The sequence below is a fragment of the Arachis hypogaea genome, chromosome 12 (assembly GCF_003086295.3).
Source record: "Arachis hypogaea cultivar Tifrunner chromosome 12, arahy.Tifrunner.gnm2.J5K5, whole genome shotgun sequence".
Lineage (NCBI taxonomy): Eukaryota > Viridiplantae > Streptophyta > Magnoliopsida > Fabales > Fabaceae > Arachis > Arachis hypogaea.
Genome location: NC_092047.1, coordinates 28,463,260 through 28,485,057, shown reverse-complemented (window position 1 = coordinate 28,485,057; position 21,798 = coordinate 28,463,260). Strand labels below are relative to the sequence as shown.

The following is a 21,798-nucleotide window of genomic DNA, read 5'->3' as shown; positions in this document are numbered from 1 at the left end:
ATTTTTTTTTATTTTTAATATATTTAATAAATTTATAATAATAAAAATAAAAATACTAAAAAATAATTTTTTTGAGAAGTTATAATTTATTTTTATTAAAAAAATATTTTTACCTAATAAATAAACAAAAAAATACTTTTAGATTATTATATTTAATCATAATTAATAAATAAATTTTTTTTTTGCATAAGATAACTAAACATAAAATTATTTTTATTTTTCTATAAAATTAAAAAAAATTCAAAAAAATATTTTTTTAAAAGCTTACCTAAACAAACTCTTAACACATACCATTAAGTTAAAAGCATATTTTTAATTAAAGATATTATTTACACGCTAAAATCAGTTGTAATGTATTTTATATTACATATATATTTTATTTTAATAATTAATTTTGATATACACCTAAAGTAATTAATTTTAATGCACCTCTTGGTTAGCACAAAAATAAAAGTTAACAGTTAAATTTGTTTCTAAAATATTACATTATCTCTAAATTAATTTCAAAAGATTTAATTAATTAAATTATTTTTTAAAAAATACAATTGTATTAATTATACGATAAATAATAATATATAAATAAATAAATAATAATACTCTTATTCTAATAATATTATTTATTTTTTATAAATTTATACAAATATATAATACAATAATGATATTATCAAGAATTAATGATATTATTATTTTTCATAAAAATATTAAAAGATTAATATTTTAGTGTAAAAAATTAAATAGCAAAATTTAAAAAGAAAAATATTAATAATCTAAAATTTTATAAAGGTCCAGCTCTATGAAAGTGAAGATTTGTAGAAGAAACATGTCACCACTTTATAGCATCAGCGAATGAGCAGAGCCACGGTGTATATGAAACCAATAAGAAACGTCCACGTGGAATTTCGACGTAAGTTGGCGCGCACCGATCCCACCCTCCTATATTCCCGTCTTTCTCCCGAAGCACACACATATCGTGGCATTCATTCATCATCATAATTAAAGTACATAAACCTCAAAACGCCGTCGTTTCATTCATGGAGGCTCACGGATCCGGTCTCCGTCGCGTCCTGGTTTTGGCCTTCTGTGTCGCCGGCATCTGGTCTGCCTACATCTACCAAGGCGTTCTTCAGGAAACTCTGTAAGACACACTGATTCAATCATTTCTGTTACGAATTTTTAAATTTTCATTTCTGAATTCGTTTTTCTCTTTTAAAATGAGTCAGATCCACAAAGCGGTTCGGTCCAAATGGCGAGAGGTTTGAGCACCTTGCATTTTTGAACTTGGCGCAGAATGTGGTTTGTTTGATATGGTCTTACATAAGTGAGCCCCTGTTTTACTTCTTTGTTTGGTTTTTTCATTTCTGCAAGTTACAGTGTGGAACGAAAGAAATTTTGTTTATTCTGCTTTGTGTTTATGCGCGTTTTAGTGTGGTTCCTTACATTAATTTGATATTGCAAAATAATAATAATACAGTGATTAAGATATGGTCAAGTGGGAGTAGTGATGGTGCACCTTGGTGGTCTTACTGGAGTTGTGGAATTACCAACACTATTGGTCCAGCGATGGGAATTGAAGCACTCAAGTATATTAGTTACCCGGCTCAGGCATGTTACTTTTCTTCATTGTATAAGCTCTTCAAACTGTTTTTTTTTTTTGGAAAGAGGCCTTTTTAGATACTTTGGACCTACCTCCATTGCACGGATGTGATATATTTCTATGTCTTCAGTATACTGGTTTTTAATGGTAGTGGTGTATTTGCTTTGTTGTCTGCTTGCAGGTACTGGCAAAATCCTCAAAAATGATTCCAGGTCAGTATATGTATATCACTATCACTATTTCATGCTCCAGAAAAACTGAATTTATTTAGGATAATTCAAATCAATTCAAAGTGGTATAGCCTTTTTATGTCTATTTGGGTTCAAATAGAATCACATTAGGTGGAACACCATGTTATTACCAATCGCATAGTAACCTTGCATTTATGAGTAGTAATGCAATTGTGTTTAGTCATTTCTATTTGTGTTTCACATCCTTTCATATACTTATAGGAGATTAAAGATATCTATTTGGTGAAGTTTGAAAAAAAAAACATTGTTTCCTTACTGCTTACCACCTCTAAGTATGTAAAAATGGAGAAGCCTAAAGCCTATGGTCATTTTTTATATAAAAGCGTTCTGCCATAACAAGTACTCATAACAAGTACTCATTTTACCATAACAAGTACTCATTTTACCATAAAAAGTACTCATTTCTTTAATAGTTATTTTATATTTCATAACAAGTACTCATTTTACCATGATACATTTATGTTGATGGGTACTATAGTGTATGGTATAAGATACACTTTTCCAGAATACGTCTGTACATTCCTTGTTGCTGGAGGGGTATCAACATTTGCACTTTTAAAGGTTAGGAACTTATCAGAATAATACAGAAAATATTACTATAGGGATACACTTTCCCATGTTGCCTATAAAAAATTCATGTGGATTGAGAATGCAGCTTAGCTTTCGAATTTCTCATCTTTGCTTATGCTTATTGGCAGACTAGCTCAAAGACTATGAGCAACTTAGCACATCCAAATGCTCCCCTTGGATATGGACTATGTTTCCCGAACCTTACATTTTATGGATTTACAAATGCAACTCAGGATTCCTTAAAAGCAAGGTAAAATAAGCAAACTTTGTCCCTCGATCTGTCTGATTGCTTCTAAACTGCAAAACTTTTGGATTCTTGTACTTTCTTGACATAAATTTTTTCCCCTTTCTTGATTCACTGACTTTGACTTTTCCCCATTCTTCCAAGATAATGATGTGTATAAGTAAAATTATGATGATCATAATGAGACTAAATGTAAAAATTTTTAGTTCTATTTTTCGGGTGTTTGAATGTTGACTTTTCAGCAATGTTTAGATTTTAGAATGAGAGGTGATTCATATTTAAGACTATAGCAAGTGTTATTAATTTAATGCGATTACTGGTTTTTGTTACTTAGGTACCCTAAAACAAATGCTTGGAATATTATGTTGGGAATGAATTTATGGGGAACCATATATAATACGATTTACATGTTTGGCTGGCCTAGTGGAAGTGGATTTGAAGCTGTTCGCTTTTACAAATAGCATCCAGAGGCAGCATGGGATATTCTTCTCTTCTGCTGTTGTGGTGTTGTTGGCCAAAACTTCATCTTTTTACAATAAGCTGATTTGGCTCTTTGGCCAACACCACCATTACTACCACTCGTAAATTCGTTAGCATTGTGGTATCTTCTCTATTGAGTGGAAATTTGCTTTCAACAAAACAATGGGATTGTGTTTGTATGGTATTCACTGGATTGTCATACCAGATCTACCTCAAGTGGCAGAAGCTACAACGACTGCAGAAGGGAAAAGCCACTTGAGAAACCTTAAGCAAATTTGAATTCACACGTTGGTGTTGGCTCATTTGCCCATCAACCATTGTTATATCTTGATGACCTTAAAAGTTTTGATGAACTCAATTTAGATTTATAAGAATTTCATAGAAATATTTCTTTAATATAGTTGTAATTGTACTCCGGGCAATGTACCATCCATCCATCATTTGATCTCAATGTAAATGTAGTTCATATCTCATTCCGTTGTGGATAAGTGCTAGTGGTATGTCGGAATGGAATAATGGCTATATTCAATTAACATTACACCCGTTGTAATTTGGTATTGATAAGTGATAACTCTAATTGAGTAGATGCTATTTTTAAATAGAAGTTAAGGTTAAATATTCCATTTCTTCTTGGTTCATATATTTATTTTTACATGCCAAAACTTCATTTTATGTACAATTCCTTGCCTACTCTTTATAAAGTGAGTATAGCAAACTGTCTTTATATGAGAAATAAGAGAATATAAATTACCCATCAGATCTAAATAAATAGTTTGGATTAAATTTTGAAATAAAATACACTCACTTGCACATTCCTTATTTGTTTCGTTGAAACAATTAAATGATTACAGCTGAAGCCTGGCTCAATTGGTAAAATCATACGCCTCTTAATACGCTGCACCGGGTTCAAACCTTGGTGAATGCACCAAGTGTTGAATATGATTAGAGTATGGTCTACCATTTTGTGATTAAAATTTATCCAAGTTCCATCTTGTAAATGTGATTTATCTTCAAGATCTTCCATCCATTCTAGAATTTGTGCATGGGATTCATAACGTGTACTTTACCTCATTGTCTTGATAGAAACAGCAGATTTTGATGTTGCATCTGTGTATAATCATGTTGGAAAATAATTTTCTTGTTATTTGAATTAATGTGTGATGAAATGTGTTCTCTTTAGCTAAAGCTTCATATTTTTGCCTCTTTCTGCGGGAATGGATCCTCTCAATTGTTAAAAAAGTTAAGAGTATAAAGTGTGATCTTTAACCCTTCATTGTTCTCTCCCATATTTATTATTGGTCCCACTTATAAAATCAATGGTAGGAGATCACACTTTACTCCCTCAATTATAAAAAAATTGAGAGGATCAATTCCCTCTTTCTGCAAAGTGTAGAGAAGCGAAGATTTGTAGCAGAAACAAGTCACCACATTAAAGTATCAGCTAATGAGAAGAGCACCGATATTCTACACATAAAGCACCCTAATGACCCTATCTACTATCTAGTTTAATTTTATTTCTACCCCGAGACTATTGACTTGTCTAGAGTAATTTCATGTTAGTTTTCTCTTTCTTTATACCATGTTATATAAATGTATAAAATGATGTCAATTACTCCACTGTTATGTATGATACCGAATTAACTCAATTATGGATTTGGTGAATCTAACTCTGAGATGGAAAGCGCCAGGGATCTTGGTATGTTGCAACTTGTGTATCATTTTTTTTTCTTGTTGACTTTTAGCCAGTGTCTTATTCCAACTCTCAATTGAGTCTTTAAATGCAATGATCGAGATGTTGCTCCTCCTTTTACCTTTAAATCAACAATGATGAGAATCTAATGGTGTTTAGAAAAACAAAAACAAGAGTCCATTTGATATGTCTGGATATTATTGGAACTGAAGAGAGTTGATGACTTATACTCATACAATTGGATTAAGAGTCATTATTGTGAATGGTGATAAATGACGGTCGTGGTGGTGGTGGTAGGATTAGGGGGTGTTCACGGGAAAAGAGGAAAGATGAGAAGAGTAAGGAAAAGAGGGAGAGGTGGTGGTTTAGGTGTGTGTGCCAGAAAAATAATGAAGGTGCTATCATGGGAATAGATTTTTGTTATGAAGATTTAGGCTGTATTAATGTTTGGTAAACATGTTGGAAGCACAAAAAATATGTTCAATTTTTTTTAACGTTATAATTTTTGTTTGGTTAACTTTTTTTTCTTTAAACGCGAACATAATTCTGGATTTGAACTCCCGTTTATCAGAAGCAACCAATTGTAACTTTTGCATTTAGCTTTTGCGTTCACTTGATCAATTAAAAAATTAATTGACATTCTACTAATTAGGGAGTGTTCACGGTGCGGTTTAGTTTAATTTTAAAGAAAAAAGTTATTTGATCCAAACACTTATTTTAGGTGCAGTGCAGTTTGGATTAGATGACCTTTTTTTGGAAATATGATCCGATATAATCTTATTACAAACAGTTTAGATTGATTTGAATTTGCAGTTTTTTAAATAAAAAATAATAACTTAGTTTATAAAGTTAATGTTCCTTAATATAGTATAAATGCACACTACTAAAGTACTAATAATTCCATAAACATTATAAAATAACCTATCCAACAATTTAATATAATAATAAAACATAAATTCCATAAACATTATAAAGTAATCTATCAAGCAATCCAACGAATACAACAAGTCTTGATAAAATAATCATTTTTCAGCATAAAAACAAGTCTCAACAACACAAAATTAAATAACATAACAAGTCTTAATAAAAACATAACATAAAAAATTTCAAATTGAGAGATAAAATATTTATCACTAATCAAATTTATTACCAATCTTTTTCATCCCTTAGTTGTAAAAATTGGCACAAATTCTACAATAAAATATAACAAAATAAATATTAATAACTTTAAACATATTATCAAGTAGTAAAGTTAATCAATATATGTAGATAAAATAAAATATAATAATAAAGAACATTATCTTTCTCAAATTTTTTAAATTCTTCAAAAGACTCTTCACGATCAATTGCAATGAATTAGCTCAAAACTAATTTTGTGCACAAATAAAAGCTTCAACAGTTTTTGGGGTAACAGAGTTCGTATATTTGATTAAGCACTCTATCTTTAGTGTTAAAGGCGAATTCAGAAGCAACCGTTGACACATGTATAACTAGAATATCCCTCATAATTTGATTAAGAACAGGATATTTGTAATTGTTAGAGCTCACTTTCCACCAAATTAATATGTCAAAACTACTTGGATCAACTGGTTTCTCCAAGGACTCCATAAGATACAAATCCACTTCATTTGTGTTGACATTCTCATTTACTTGTACATCATTTTTAAATGCTGCTGCAATGCAAACATCATCAAAGGCGCTATCATCCATCTCCACATATTGATTGTGTTGTGCAGATTGGTGTGTTGATCACTATTGAGAGCAATTCTATAATTGTTAAATAGGTCATTGAATACTTCCTTCACCTTACCATATAAAAAATCAGCACCCTCCTTCTCAAACAACCTTTGAAAATTTCATTCAACAAACTTAATCTTGTATTTAGAGTCAATTACTATAACAACAAAAATCATCATGTTCATGTTCCTCAAAGGGTTAAGTATGATTTTGGTCCCCAATGTAGGGGCTGAAAATTTATTTCGTCCCTCGCCTTTTTTCGCTCAAAAATGGTCCCCAAAGTTTCAGTTTGTTTTAAAATTGTCCTTTTTACCAATTATATTTTTTTATTACCAAATTACCTTTTATTAAAAAAATTATAAAATAAAATAAATAAATAAAAAAAGAAAAAAAAGAAAGAAAGGGGGATACAGAAGCGGGGTGGGTGGGGAGAGAAAGGGGGGCGAGAAAAAGGGGGAGGGGGGAGGGGGGAGAGAAAGGGGACCCATGCCGCCGCACCGCCGCTTCTTCTTCTTCTTCTTCTTCCCACCACCGCACCGCCGCCGCACCGCCACCCGTTTCTCCTCCCGCCGCCACACCCACCGCCGCCCTTCTTCTTCTTCTTCTTCTTCTTCTTCTTCCCGCCGCCGCACCCACTGCCGCCCGCCACTTCTTCTTCTTCTTCTGTGAATTGAAATTTTTTTTTTGTGAAATTTCTGGATTTTTTTGTGAAATTTGTTGTGGAATATTGTTGTTACTGAAATTTAAATTTGGAGTATTGTTGTTGCTGATTCTGGGTTCTTGATGATGATGATGATTTTTTTAGTTGAGTTTTTGTTTGTTTGAGTTTGAGTTCTGGATCTGAGTTCGGATGAGTTCTGGATCTGTTTTTGTTTGTTTTTTATGAGTTTTGGTTGGTGTGATAGAGATGGTGATGGAGTGGCAGTGGGTGGGTGGTGGTGGTGGTGGTTCTGGTGATGGTGGTGGCATGATTTTGGGGAAGAAGGGATAGGGGCATTTTGGTCCGAAGGACCATTTTAAAACAAACTGAAACCTTGGAAACCATTTTGGAGCGAAAAAAAGGCGAGGGACGAAAAAAATTTTCAGCCCCTACGTTAGGGACCAAAATCATATTTATCCCTTATATTTATTATGGGTATTATTAAATGTACTTTTCATTGTACTCTTTATATACTTTTGGATCATATATAAATTGATGTAACAATGATTTAAACATATATAGCTTAAGATAGTAGTGTTTACTTAACTAGATTATACCCAGATAGTTATTACTAAAGAAAACATTGCAATATGTGGTAATACGCATTTTGCGGCGGTTTAAATAAAACCACCGCAAAATGTAAAACAATAACTCACCCAGGGGTACATATAGCGGCGGTTTTCGAAAAGATGTCGCGAAATGCAAACCTGATTGAAATATAGCGGCAGTTCGAGAAAAACCACCGCTAAATGTCGGCCTGATTGCAGCCCCAACCCCTAACCGCCGCTATATGCGCCGCAGATTGTCGTTTTGCGGCAGTTTCACACAACCGCCGCAAAATAACCGTCGCTATCTTAAGGAATTGTTGTAGTGTATAGTCATGTGAGATGTCTTTCTATACATTTGATATTTCATATCAAATTTCAAAAACTAAAGGGTCATGCAGCGAATAAAATAAGCAAATTAAGCTTTTCAAAAAATAAAGGGTTCTAAATTGGGTCATCTTTCTAGGCTAGAGCTTCTTTGTGGGACTTGAATGTCACCGACTTCATTCCATATAGTGCTATTTTGCATCCCTTCGCTAATTTTATTATACCTAGCTAATTAGTTTATTTTATTAATTTCTTGGACTATATATTTGTTTATTCGGATTCGTCCTCTCATCTCCTAACAAAAAGCACTTGTTTCTTTATGTCATTCACATTCTTATGTATTGTAATTGATTGTGTACTAAAAATATAAATCTTTTTTTATACATAATTAATTTTTATAATAATCTATAAATATGGTAAAAAAAGAGTTAAGTTTCTCCTAAAGGTATTGGACTAAAATGATGGAACCCAAAAAAACACCTTGAAGAGTTGAATTTCTCTTCGGTGGGAACTATATTGGTAGAAGTGGATTGGTTGGATTTGGAGTGTAAAGATGTCATCTAGTTAAAAGAAAATCAAACTAGATATCCCTTCACTAATGTCACATGTCAGGAGTTTTAGTTTAACGTGCGGAAATCAACTTCCTACCTTTTCAGTTGACAAGACTTGAGGTGACACGAATACCTAAAGATATATTGGAAAAAGTAGTAAACCAAATATCAGACTAAAAAACCATTGGACAATAGATTTCCTCTTGATAATGGTTTTACACTATAAAAAAGGACCTCAAGCCACCTCTGTAAGCAACCCTTTTCATCCTTTACTTTCACCTTCATTCTCTTCTGAGAGCTTCTTTTCTAAACACCTTCACCCTCACCTTCACCTTTTTTCTAGACCTTTCTTATCTCTGAAGTTGAGAAGCTAAAAAATCCATCTTTTCCTCTACCCAAATTTTCTTTCATTGTTCTTTATTTCATTCACCACCTTCACGAGTAAAAACTGGCGTTCTGGTGTTCCACCAAAACACTCGACAACTATTAACCAACCCTGTCCACTTTAAACAAAGCTCATTCATCCTCTTGTGACATTAGTGGAGGTCTCAATACTTGTTCTCCACCTCTATTTCTCATCATTAGTCCTTGTATTGTTTATTTGCCATTAATAAAAGTATTTTTTCTCACAAATATACTTACCCTGAATCCCTCATATTAATCATTATTTTTTACTTAATCTATTTCTCACAAAACTCACCCAAATCAGTAATTAATTAATTAGTTAATTAATTAAGTGGACGTGCATGCACTTTGAACTTTTGAAGTGTATGTGTACCATTTTTCACCTAGAATAATATACTAAGTATTATTATAGCTAGAACTAAATGGAAACAAAAACATATTTAGTTTACTCATTTAATTATTTGTTTTTTAAGATCCGAATTTATTAATTTTATATATATATATATATAAAGATTGAAGCCTATTTAGATAATTGAATAGTTAAATCAACAAATGTATTTAGACGGCAGATATAGGTGTCAAGGACAAGAAGAAGAAACCATTTATATATTCGGTGGTCATTTTGTATAGTTTTATTTATCATCTTATGTTATGCCATGTTTGGGGGTCCACCATTATATTTCAGATTCAAATGAGATGCTGGATAAGGGTGTTCCACTCATGCACCTCCACGTTGGATGCATGGAATGGACCATCTGGTAGGTAAAACCGTTTTGGTTAGGAAACATATGTCAAGCAGTTTAGTACCACAAAGTTATGGTAAAACATTATTATCACAATTGTTTAATCATTAATGGCTGTACCTGCTTTTAAATTGCATTTATTGAGTCCGTTACTCTTTTGCCATCCACCGCCAATATTACTTTTTAGAAAAATGACGGTGATTAAAATTTAATTGACTACTATTAAAATTAAAAGATAAACTATTATTTTTATTGACAAATATATATTCAGAATGTAGGTACATTTATTTACGAAAAAATAATAAAAAAAATTGTACTTAAAAAAATGAATTACAGTTGACAAAAATATCTTATTTTTAAAAAATTATTCAAAATTTTTAATTTATTTTTCCTAACTTAATCTATTCTATCCTTAATTTTCAACACTTCTCACTACTAACACTCAAATCATTTCTCATAGAACTCTCATCTTAGAGAATTGAAAAAAAAAAGATGATATAGATGACTCCAAAACAAATGATAAAAGTGACATAAATAAATCAGAGAAAAAAATAAGAAGAACCTAAAAATTTAAGGCTGAACTCAATTTATAATATATGATAAAAAAGTGTGGTAGATTTTTTATATAAAGAAGGACTAAAAAAGAAAATATCAAAATAAATGATAGTGTTTAATCTAAAAAAAGACCCGAAGAAGGCAAAGAGCAACAAAAAGTAAAAAAAAAAAAAATTACGAAGTGTACTAATGCACGAAGTTTAACTTCTAAGAGTTTGAGTGTTTCTGTTATGGGTGTTTTCATCTGCTATTTATTTTTTATACTTATGTTTTGGAATCTTGGATTTTGTTGTGTTTGGTTAGGAGGGGGTTGTTTGTTTTGGTGTTTATGGGTGTTGGTCTGTAAGTATAAAATTAGAGTTAATATTCAAAATCGTCCATGAAAGATACCTCGTTCTCCATATGGTCCTCGGATGATAAAGTTAACCAAAATCGTCTCCGAAAGATGACGGACATGACCACGTTAGTCCTTCCGTCAATTCGTCCGCTGAGCTGGCTAACATTGGGTTACGTGTGCCGTTAAGTGCCTGGGTGGCTGAGACCTACGTGTACGATGTGGTCGCTGACAAGGTAAGTTCGTTTAAAGAAATCAAATCAGTCCCTCAAATGATGAACCCTAATCCTAAATGCGATGATAAATAAGTCGCATTCTGGAATTGTTGGGTCGCTGATGAGAGAACTTTTGCGTGGTCTAGAAATTTGCAGATAAATCCTCGTTGCAAGTATAGTTTCTAAACCTTCAAAAGTCCTTTCATACAAACATTTTGGTTGTCACAAGTAACAAACCCCTTTGAAATTGATAACCGAGTATTCAAACCTCTGGTCGTCTTCTCAAGGAATTGCAGGGAGGTATGTTCTTATTATTGGTTATGGGTTTGTAAATTGGGGGTTTATTAGGAGGTAAGGAGGGAATATGTTGAATGACAAGTAAAATAAAATAATAACAATAAAATCTCTTGGCAAGGTATAAGAACTGGAAGGCCTATCCTTGTCAATTGCGATGAGAATTGGATTTTAATCCCACTTTGTTAACCTCTAACTATGAAGGTAAATCAAGTGGATTAATTAGCTTAATCCTCAGGTCCTAGTCAATTCCTATGGAAAGACTAGAGTTATTGGAGCAACTCCCAATTTCAACCACTGCTTTATTTGACAGTTCAAGCGTTACCAATAAATCAACCAAAGCCAAAAGGGAAAAATCTAAATTATTCAAATAAAGGAAAGCAATCATAGATCTGAAAATACCTCAAATTAGCACTAATAAAGATATCAAACGTAACATGAAAGAGTTCATAAATTAGATTAGAAAAATAAATAAAACGAACATTGAACCTGTGATCGCAAAAGATGAAATAATCATGAAGTGAAAAGAATCCTAATTCTAAATCCTAAGAGAGAGGAGAGAACCTCTCTCTCTAAAAACAACATCTACTCCTAAAATTGTGAATGTGAGAGCTTTTTTTTTGAATGGATGTATTCCCCCACTTTATAGCCTCTAATCTGTGTTTTCTGGGCCGCAAACTGGGTCAAAAACAGTCCAGAATTCGCTGGTTTCGAATTTTGCCACGCTGGTTTTTCATCACTGCGACGCGGCCGCATGGATCACGCGGTCGCATCGCCTAGAGTCAAGGAAACTATAGCATATTATATATCAAATCGAAGCTCCGGACGTTAGCTTTCCAACGCAACTGAAGCCGCATCATTCGCACTTTTATAACAAAAGTTATAGCCGTTTGAGTGCGAAGAGGTCAGGCTGGACAGCTTAGCAATTTCTCCAACTTCTTGTATTCCTTCCACTTTTGCATGCTTCCTTTCTATCCTCTGAGCCATTCTTGCCCTGTAATCTCTGAAATCACTTAACACACATATCAAGGCATCTAATGGTAATAAGAGAGGATTAAACATAGGAAACTTAAGGCCAAAGAAGCATGTTTTCAATCAAAGCACATAATTAGGAAGGCAAATGTAAAACCATGCAAATAGTATGAATAAGTGGGTAAAGAGTTGATAAAAACCACTCAATTGAGCACAAGATAAACCATGAAATAGTGGTTTATCAACCTCCCCACACTTAAACATTAGCATGTCCTCATTCTAAGCTCAAGAAAAGCTATAAAGAATGAAGAGGAATGGTAGAATGTATGAAATGCAACCTATCTATATGAATGCAACTACATACAAAATGTTTCTACCTACTTGGTTAAAAGTAAACAAATCTTTTAAGAATAAATATGAATTGGATTTTACTAATTCAAATCATGAAAATGAAGTACAAATAGACTTGTAGAAGAAAATAGCTCATGAAAGCAGGGAACAAGAAATTGAGCATCGAACCCTCACTGGTAGTGTATACACTTTAATCACTCAAGTGTTTAAGATTCGATTCTCTCAATTCTCCACTATCCTTGCTTTTTAAGGCTTGCTCTTCATCTAACAATCAACAAAAATTTAATGCACAGATACACATATCAAGAGGTCTTTTAAGGGTTGTAATGGGGTTAGGGTCAAGGTAGGATTGTATTTGGCCAAGTGGACTAAAATCTGAATCCTTAATTAACTTAAACTTTCCACCTAACTTAAACAATCCATATAATCATAATACAAAAACCCAACTGTCCATTAACCATGTTATCCATGTATTCATGCATTCAAATTTCAAGCACAGTACATGTGCATTGCTTTCAACACTTAACTTTGGGGCATTTTGTCCCCTTTTTATTATTTGCTTTTTTTTTTCTTTTCTTTTTCTCTTTTTCTTTTTCTTTTCTCTCTTTTTTTTTTCTCAATGCATATGATTAAATTATTGAATGCATGAATCATGTTCTAAACATTTCTTTCACATTTTCATAAAGATATATAATACCCAATTCTTAAACCAAATATTTCCAAACCCAATTTTTCCACACTTAATTCATGAGCACTCTCACTAGTCTAAGCTAACCAAGGATTCAAATTAAGGACAATATTGTTTTTCTGCTTAGAGTTAGTGATGAGCTAAAGTAAAGAACAAAGGGGTAAAATAGGCTCAAATTGGTTTGCAAAGGATAATGAAAGGTAAGGCCATATGGGTATGTAAGCTCAGTGAAACAAATGCCTCAATCATATAAGTGCATGTATACATCAAACAATGAAAATATAGAATTAAGCAAGACAAAGATCACAATTTTAGAGAGAAAAATACACACTAAAACAGAATTTTGGTTGATAAAATGCAACCAATTCAAATAGGCTCAAAAATCTCACAGGTTTTGTGTGTTCGAGTTCTAAACCATGTTCCAGTATAATATCTCTTCAAACAAGTGTAACATTAAATTTTATTCAAATTAGTGAAATTTTCTAAAAGGTTTCTTGAAAAAGAAAATATTACTTTAACCAAGTGGTAAAATATGCAAAAAAAATCAAATAAATATGCAATTAAATATGCAAATACAACAACTAACAAGAAAAATAAACCATTGGTGTTTGAGATAGGAAGGCACTAACCCACGGAGATCGGTATCGACCTCCCCACACTTAAAGATTGAACCGTCCTCGGTGCATGCTGAGATTTGCAAGTGGACGGGGGTTGTGGTTCCTCAGCTGGGGCTCTTTTTGTTCCTTTCCTTGCCGGTAGTTTGGAAGTAGCTTTCTCTTTACCCTTCTTGGTGGCCATCCTGAAAAGGGAAAAAGAAAGTGACTTATAAAGCTAAGGGTTAGAGCAAGGAAGAGAGCGGGAAAGGTGGTAATCAATGCACAATAAAGAAGAATGACGTTAACACACGCTCATGAGTACATGTGAAAAGTCATCAATGGAAAATAGCTAGTGCATATGATAACAATTGAATGCAAGGTGTTTATTGGCATTCAGGCAAAGGCATGAGTAGCATAGATCAAGCATTCAATGTCCAAGTTAGATTACCAAGTCTTTCAAACTAGCAACATGCTTGTAATGACAATTATATTGAATGAATATGATATGAAAAAGGGTTTTGTGAAAAACAGGCATTCAGAGTAGTAGGATAAAAGATACTGAAAAGCAGTGCAAAATGCCATACGGGCATTTTCACAAACACATAGCATGCATGGTAAATAATCTAATGAAAATAATAAATTGAACATGCAAGCAACCCTTTAAAAATAAATATATATAATTGTCAATTAATTCCTCTAATAATCCACAAGTAAAATATAGAAATAATGACCCAAATAAATTTCTAACACCAATGAAAATAATGCAATGAATGAAAGTATGCAAATAAATTAAAATAAAATAAAATAAAAAGAAAAATAAGAAGAATAAGAAGGGAAAGAAGATAATAAAGGAAGAAGAAAGAAATAAGAAAAGATAAGAAAAATAAGGTTTAGAGAAGAAAAGATAAGAAAATTGGCTGATCTGGATATTCTGTGCGCCGCTTGTGACGCGGACGCGTGAGTGACGCAGTCGCGTGGTGCGTGATAAGGTCAGGTGACGCGGACGCGTGGGTCACGCGATCGCGTGGCCTGTTTTGTTCGATTGGCGCGAGTGCAGCCTCGTGGTCGCGCAACTCTGTGTTCGAACTCTTTTTGCCAAAATTCTGGGTGACGCGATCGCGTGGGGCATGCGATCGCGTGAGTGGCCTTTCTTTTAAAATGACACGGACGCGTGGGGCACGCGTTCGTGTGGTAGGGCTTGGGCTTCCAGCACGAGTCCAGCCTAACTCCAGCTCAACTTTCTGCCATACACCTTTTTTACGCCGATTTCTGTTCACGCGGCCGCGTGGGTGACGCGGTCGCGTGGGAGGCCAAAGTTCCCATGTGACGCGGACGTGTCGGCGACGCGGTCGCGTGGGTCGATTTGTGCCACTGGCACGCCTCCAGCCACGCTCCAGCATGACTCTCTGTTCGTTTTTATTTTTCTCCCCTCTCCTTGCGACGCGGACGCATCGCTGATGCGGTCGCGTCGCGTGGCAATTTTTTTATCTGAAAAGAAAATGCAGAATGCAGTGTTAATATGAATGTGATGCAAAACTCCAGGTTCAATAAAATAAAATAAAACTCAAAAACAAATAAAACTAAATAAAAATGAAAAAGGAATGATCATACCACGGTGGGTTGTCTCCCACCTAGCACTTTTAGTTATAGTCCTTAAGTTGGACATTTGATGAGCTTCCTGCTATGGTGGCTTGTGCTTGTACTAATCCAGGAATCCCCACCAATGTTTGTGCTTCCAATAGCCTCCAGGATCCCAAACTAGGCGCAGAAAGCCTTCAAGCAAGTTGAAGCAAGTGACAAGGCCCCAAGAGTGGTGATTGGTCGAATGGATTCCGGGGTCCCAGATCTTGCCTTTGCACCCGTCTTTCGGTTGAGCAATATTGTTCCATCCGGGTGGCAAGCAGTCTGAATTCTCACGTAAGTGGCCAAACACTTCCTGGACCCATTCAGTTGAGCTCTATACCAACCTTTGCGTTTAAACTTAAAGCTTCCAACCATGATGAACCTTGCAGGACAATTCTTACCACTGGCCATCTTCCTCTTACTCTTAATGTTACAAAGAGCTCTAAGTTGACCGTCCATCTCCAGTAGCCCATATTCAAGTGGGATTAGAAAGCTAAGGGATATGAATTTTACCCACTTGAATGTTGTGAAGGATGATGATAACTTAGGGGGAGGCATCTTTAATGGAATTGCAAGCTCCATTCCCTTGTGCTCTTTTCTGATAATTACCACCTCTTTGCAAGCTTCTTCAAATTCAACCTCTTCCTCCTGGTAGCTTTCTTCCAATTCAATCTCCTCTTCATTGCTTTCCAATGGCATGGGAGGTTGTGCTTCTTCTTCTTGAATCTCCATCTCTTGATCAACCTCTTCCAAGTCTTCAACTGTGATATGCCTTGGAGGTTGTACACCCTCCTCAGCATCAATTTCAAATGTCTTGAAAGGAGTCTCTATGTCTTGACTTTCCCATGGAGGTTCAGCATCTCATAAGTCTTCAACCACTTCTTCCTCTACAACTATTATGGCTTCCTCCACTTGTTCTAATACAAAGCCATGTTCCTCATTGTCCACCGAAGTTTCTAGTGTCTCCTTCATGCTTTGCTCTTCTTTTGATTCTCCACATGTAGCCATGGGAGTTCCTTGAGTGTTCAGATATTGGGAAGCTATTTTATTCATTATTACTTGCTCCAATTGACGAATGGTTGCATGAAATCGATCCACTGTTTCTTTTAGGCGAACCTCTGCTTCTCGAGTTGCCGGATTTGGACAGGACACATAGAGAAGTGGTGGTGGTTGGGAGTGAGTGGATTAGAATTGGAGTGGTTCTATATATGGTTCATATGGCTCATAAGGTGGTTGGTATGGTGGTTGAGGGTTAGGGTCATATGGAGGTGAATGGTGGTAGTTGGCTTGTGAGTGTGGTAGTTCAAAGTTGTGTTGAGGAAAGGGTTCATAGGCATATGGTGGTGGTTGTTACCATGAGGGTTGATCAAATCCTTGTGGCTCCTCCCATCTTTGATTGTTCCAACCTTGATGCCTGTTCTCATTGTAATTTCTTCTTCCTGCAACATAATTGTAACCAGACTCATAGCCAAAGGGGTGAGAGTTTATAGTAGCAAATAAAAAATTAAAAACAAAAAATAAAAATAAATTTAAATTAAAAGGTTATTTAAATTTTGAATTTGAAAATTAAATTTTGAAATTTGAATTTTGAAATTTTAAAATTTGAATTTTGAAATTTTTTTTGAATTTGAATTTTGAAAAAATTTTTAAATTTAAATTTTGAAATTTGATTTTTGAAATAAGATAAGATAAAATAAAAATTTTAAAATAAAAATCAATAACCTCTTAATTTACGAAAAAGTGAAAAAATAAAAATAAAAATAAAAACAAATCAAAAAGCAAATATTTACAATAACCAATAATAAGGTACACGTTTGCAATTCCCCGACAACGGCGCCATTTTGATGAGAGAACTTTTGCGTGGTCTAGAATTGGGTTTTAATCCCACTTTGTTAACCTCTAACTATGAAGGTAAATCAAGTGGATTAATTAGCTTAATCCTCAGGTCCTAGTCAATTCCTATAGAAAGACTAGAGTTATTGGAGCAACTCCCAATTTCAACCACTGCTTTATTTGACAGCTCAAGCGTTACCAATAAATCAACCAAAGCAAAAAGGGAAAAATCTAAATTATTCAAATAAAGGAAAGCAATCATAGATCTAAAAATACCTCAAATTAGCACTAATAAAGATATCAAACGTAACATGGAAGAGTTCATAAATTAGATTAGAAAATAAATAAAAGGAACATTGAACCTGTGATCGCAAAAGATGAAATAATCATGAATTGAAAAGAATCCTAATTCTAAATCCTAAGAGAGAGGAGAGAACCTCTCTCACTAAAAACTACATCTACTCCTAAAATTGTGAATGCGAGAGCTTTTTTTGAATGGATGTATTCTCCCACTTTATAGCCTCTAATCTGTGTTTTCTGGGCCGTAAACTGGGTCAAAAACAGTCCAGAATTCGCTGGTTTCGAATTTTGCCACGCTGGTTTTTCGTCACTGCAATGCGGCCGCATGGATCACGCGGTCGCGTCGCCTAGCGTTAAGGAAACAATAGCATATTATATATCAAATCGAAACTCCGGACGTTAGCTTTCCAACACAACTGGAACCGCGTCATTCGAACTTCTGTAGCAAAAGTTATAGCCGTTTGAGTGCGAAGAGGTCAGGCTGGACAGCTTAGCAATTTCTCCAACTTCTTGTATTCCTTCCACTTTTGCATGCTTCCTTTCTATCCTCTGAGCCATTCTTGCCCTGTAATCTCTGAAATTACTTAACACACATATCAAGGCATCTAATGGTAATAAGAGAGGATTAAACATAAGAAACTTAAGGCCAAAGAAGCATGTTTTCAATCAAAGCACATAATTAGGAAGGCAAATGTAAAACCATGCAAATAGTATGAATAAGTGGGTAAAGAGTTGATAAAAACCACTCAATTGAGCACAAGATAAACCATGAAATAGTGGTTTATCAACCTCCCCACACTTAAACATTAGCATGTCCTCATGCTAAGCTCAAGAAAAGCTATAAAGAATGAAGAGGAATGGTAGAATGTATGAAATGCAACCTATCTATATGAATGCAACTACATGCAAAATATTTCTACCTACTTGGTTAAAAGTAAACAAATCTTTTAAGAACAAATATGAATTGGATTTTACTAATTCAAATCATGAAAATGAAGTACAAATAGACTTGTAGAAGAAAATAGCTCATGAAAGCAGGGAACAAGGAATTGAGCATCGAACCCTCACTGGTAGTGTATACACTCTAATCACTCAAGTGTTTAAGATTCGATTCTCTCAATTCTCCACTATCCTTGCTTTCTAAGGCTTGCTCTTCATCTAACAATCAACAAAAATTTAATGCACAGATACGCATATCAAGAGGTCTTTTAAGGGTTGTAATGGGGTTAGGGTCAAGGTAGGATTGTATTTGGCCAAATGGACTAAAATCTGAATCCTTAATTAACTTAAACTTTCCACCTAACTTAAACAATCCATATAATCATAATACAAAAACCTAACTGTCCATTAACCATGTTATCCATGTATTCATGCATTCAAATTTCAAGCACAGTACATATGCATTGCTTTCAACACTTAACTTTGCGGCATTTTGTCCCCTTTTTATTATTTGCTTTTTTTTTTCTTTTCTTTTTCTTTTTCTCTTTTTCTTTTTCTTTTCTCTCTTTTTTTTCTCAATGCATATGATTAAATTATTGAATGCATGAATCATGTTCTAAACATTTCTTTCACATTTTCATAAAGATATATAATACCCAATTCTTAAACCAAATATTTCCAAACCCAATTTTTCCACACTTAATTCATGAGCACTCTCACTAGTCTAAGCTAACCAAGGATTCAAATTAAGGACAATATTGTTTTTCTGCTTAGAGTTAGTGATGAGCTAAAGTAAAGAACAAAGGGGTAAAATAGGCTCAAATTGGTTTGCAAAGGATAATGAAAGGTAAGGCCATATGGGTATGTAAGCTCAGTGAAACAAAGGCCTCAATCATATAAGTGCATGTATACATCAAACAATGGAAATATAGAATTAAGCAAGACAAAGATCACAATTTTAGAGAGAAAAATACACACTAAAACAGAATTTTGGTTGATAAAATGCAACCAATTCAAATAGGCTCAAAAATCTCACAGGTTTTGTGTGTTCGAGTTCTAAACCATGTTCCAATATAATATCTCTTCAAACAAGTGTAACATTAAATTTTATTCAAATTAGTGAAATTTTCTAAAAGGTTTCTTGAAAACGAAAATATTACTTTAACCAAGTGGTAAAATATGCAAAAAAAATCAAATAAATATGCAATTAAATATGCAAATGCAACAACTAACAAGAAAAATAAACCATTGGTGTTTGAGATAGGAAGGCATTAACCCACGGAGATCGGTATCGACCTCCCCACACTTAAATATTGAACCGTCCTCGGTGCATGCTGAGATTTGCAAGTGGACGGGGGTTGTGGTTCCTGAGCTGGGGCTCTTTTTGTTCCTTTCCTTGCCGGTAGTTTGGGAGTAGCTTTCTCTTTACCCTTCTTGGTGGCCATCCTGAAAAGGGAAAAAGAAAGTGACTTATAAAGCTAAGGGTTAGAGCAAGGAAGAGAGCGGGAAAGGTGGTAATTAATGCAGAATAAAGAAGAATGACGTTAACACACGCTCATGAGTACATGTGAAAAGTCATCAATGAAAAATAGCTAGTGCATATGATAACAATTGAATGCAAGGTGTTTATTGGCATGCAGACAAAGGCATGAGTAGCATAGATCAAGCATTCAATGTCCAAGTTAGATTACCAAGTCTTTCAAACTAGCAACATGTTTGTAATGACAATTATATTGAATGAATATGATATGAAAAAGGGTTTTGTGAAAAGCAGGCATTCAGAGTAGTAGGATAAAAGATACTGAAAAGCAGTGCACAATGCCATACGGGCGTTTTCACAAACACATAGCATGCATGGTAAATAATCTAATGAAAATAATAAATTGAACATGCAAGCAACCCTTTAAAAATAAATATATATAATTGTCAATTAATTCCTCTAATAATCCACAAGTAAAATATAGAAATAATGACCCAAATAAATTTCTAACACCAATGAAAATAATGCAATGAATGAAAGTATGCAAATAAATTAAAATAAAATAAAATAAAAAGAAAAATAAGAAGAATGAGAAGGGAAAGAAGATAAGAAAGGAAGAAGAAAGAAATAAGAAAAGATAAGAAAAATAAGGATTAGAGAAGAAAAGATAAGAAAATTGGCTGATCTGGATATTCTGTGCGCCGCTTGTGACGCGGACGCGTGAGTGACGCAGTCGCGTGGTGCGTGATAAGGTCAGATGACGCGGACGCGTGGGTCACGCGATCGCGTGGCCTGTTTTGTGCGATTGGCGCGAGTGTAGCCTCGTGGTCGCGCAACTCTGTGTTCGAACTCTTTTTGCCAAAATTCTGGGTGACGCGATCGCGTGGGGCATGCGATCGCGTGAGTGTCCTTTCTTTTAAAAATGATACGGACGCGTGGGGCACGCGTTCGTGTGGTAGGGCTTGGGCTTCCAGCACGAGTCCAGCCCAACTCCAGCTCAACTTTCTGCCATACACCCTTTTTACGCCGATTTCAGGTCAAGCGGCCGCGTGGGTGACGCGGTCACGTGGGAGGCCAAAGTTCCCATGTGACGCGGACGCGTCGGCGACGCGGTCGCGTGGGTTGATTTGTGACACTGGCACGCCTCCAGCCACGCTCCAGCGTGACTCTCTGTTCATTTTTATTTTTCTCCCCTCTCCTTGCGACGCGGACGCATCGCTGATGCGGTCGCGTCGCGTGGCATTTTTTTTTATCTGAAAAGAAAATGCAGAATGCAGTGTTAATATGAATGTGATGCAAAACTCCAGGTTCAATAAAATAAAATAAAACTCAAAAACAAATAAAACTAAATAAAAATGAAAAAGGAATGATCATACCACGGTGGGTTGTCTCCCACCTAGCACTTTTAGTTATAGTCCTTAAGTTGGACATTTGATGAGCTTCCTGCTATGGTGGCTTGTGCTTGTACTAATCCAGGAATTCCCACCAATGTTTGTGCTTCCAATAGCCTCCAGGATCCCAAACTAGGCGCAGAAAGCCTTCAAGCAAGTTGAAGCAAGTGACAAGGCCCCAAGAGTGGTGATTGGTCGAATGGATTCCGGGGTCCCAGATCTTGCCTTTGCACCCGTCTTTCGGTTGAGCAATATTGTTCCATCCGGGTGGCAAGCAGTCTGAATTCTCACGTAAGTGGCCAAACAACTTCCTGGACCCATTCATTTGAGCTCTATACCAACCTTTGCGTTTAAACTTAAAGCTTCCAACCATGATGAACCTTGCAGGAC

General features: G+C 34.8%; 1 pseudogene; it reads left to right on the top strand.

The window, feature by feature from the left end:
• Positions 1-951: 951 nt before the first annotated feature.
• LOC112727238 (UDP-galactose/UDP-glucose transporter 3-like) lies at positions 952-3,398 on the top strand (annotated as a pseudogene).
• The last annotated feature ends 18,400 nt before the right edge of the window (positions 3,399-21,798 follow it).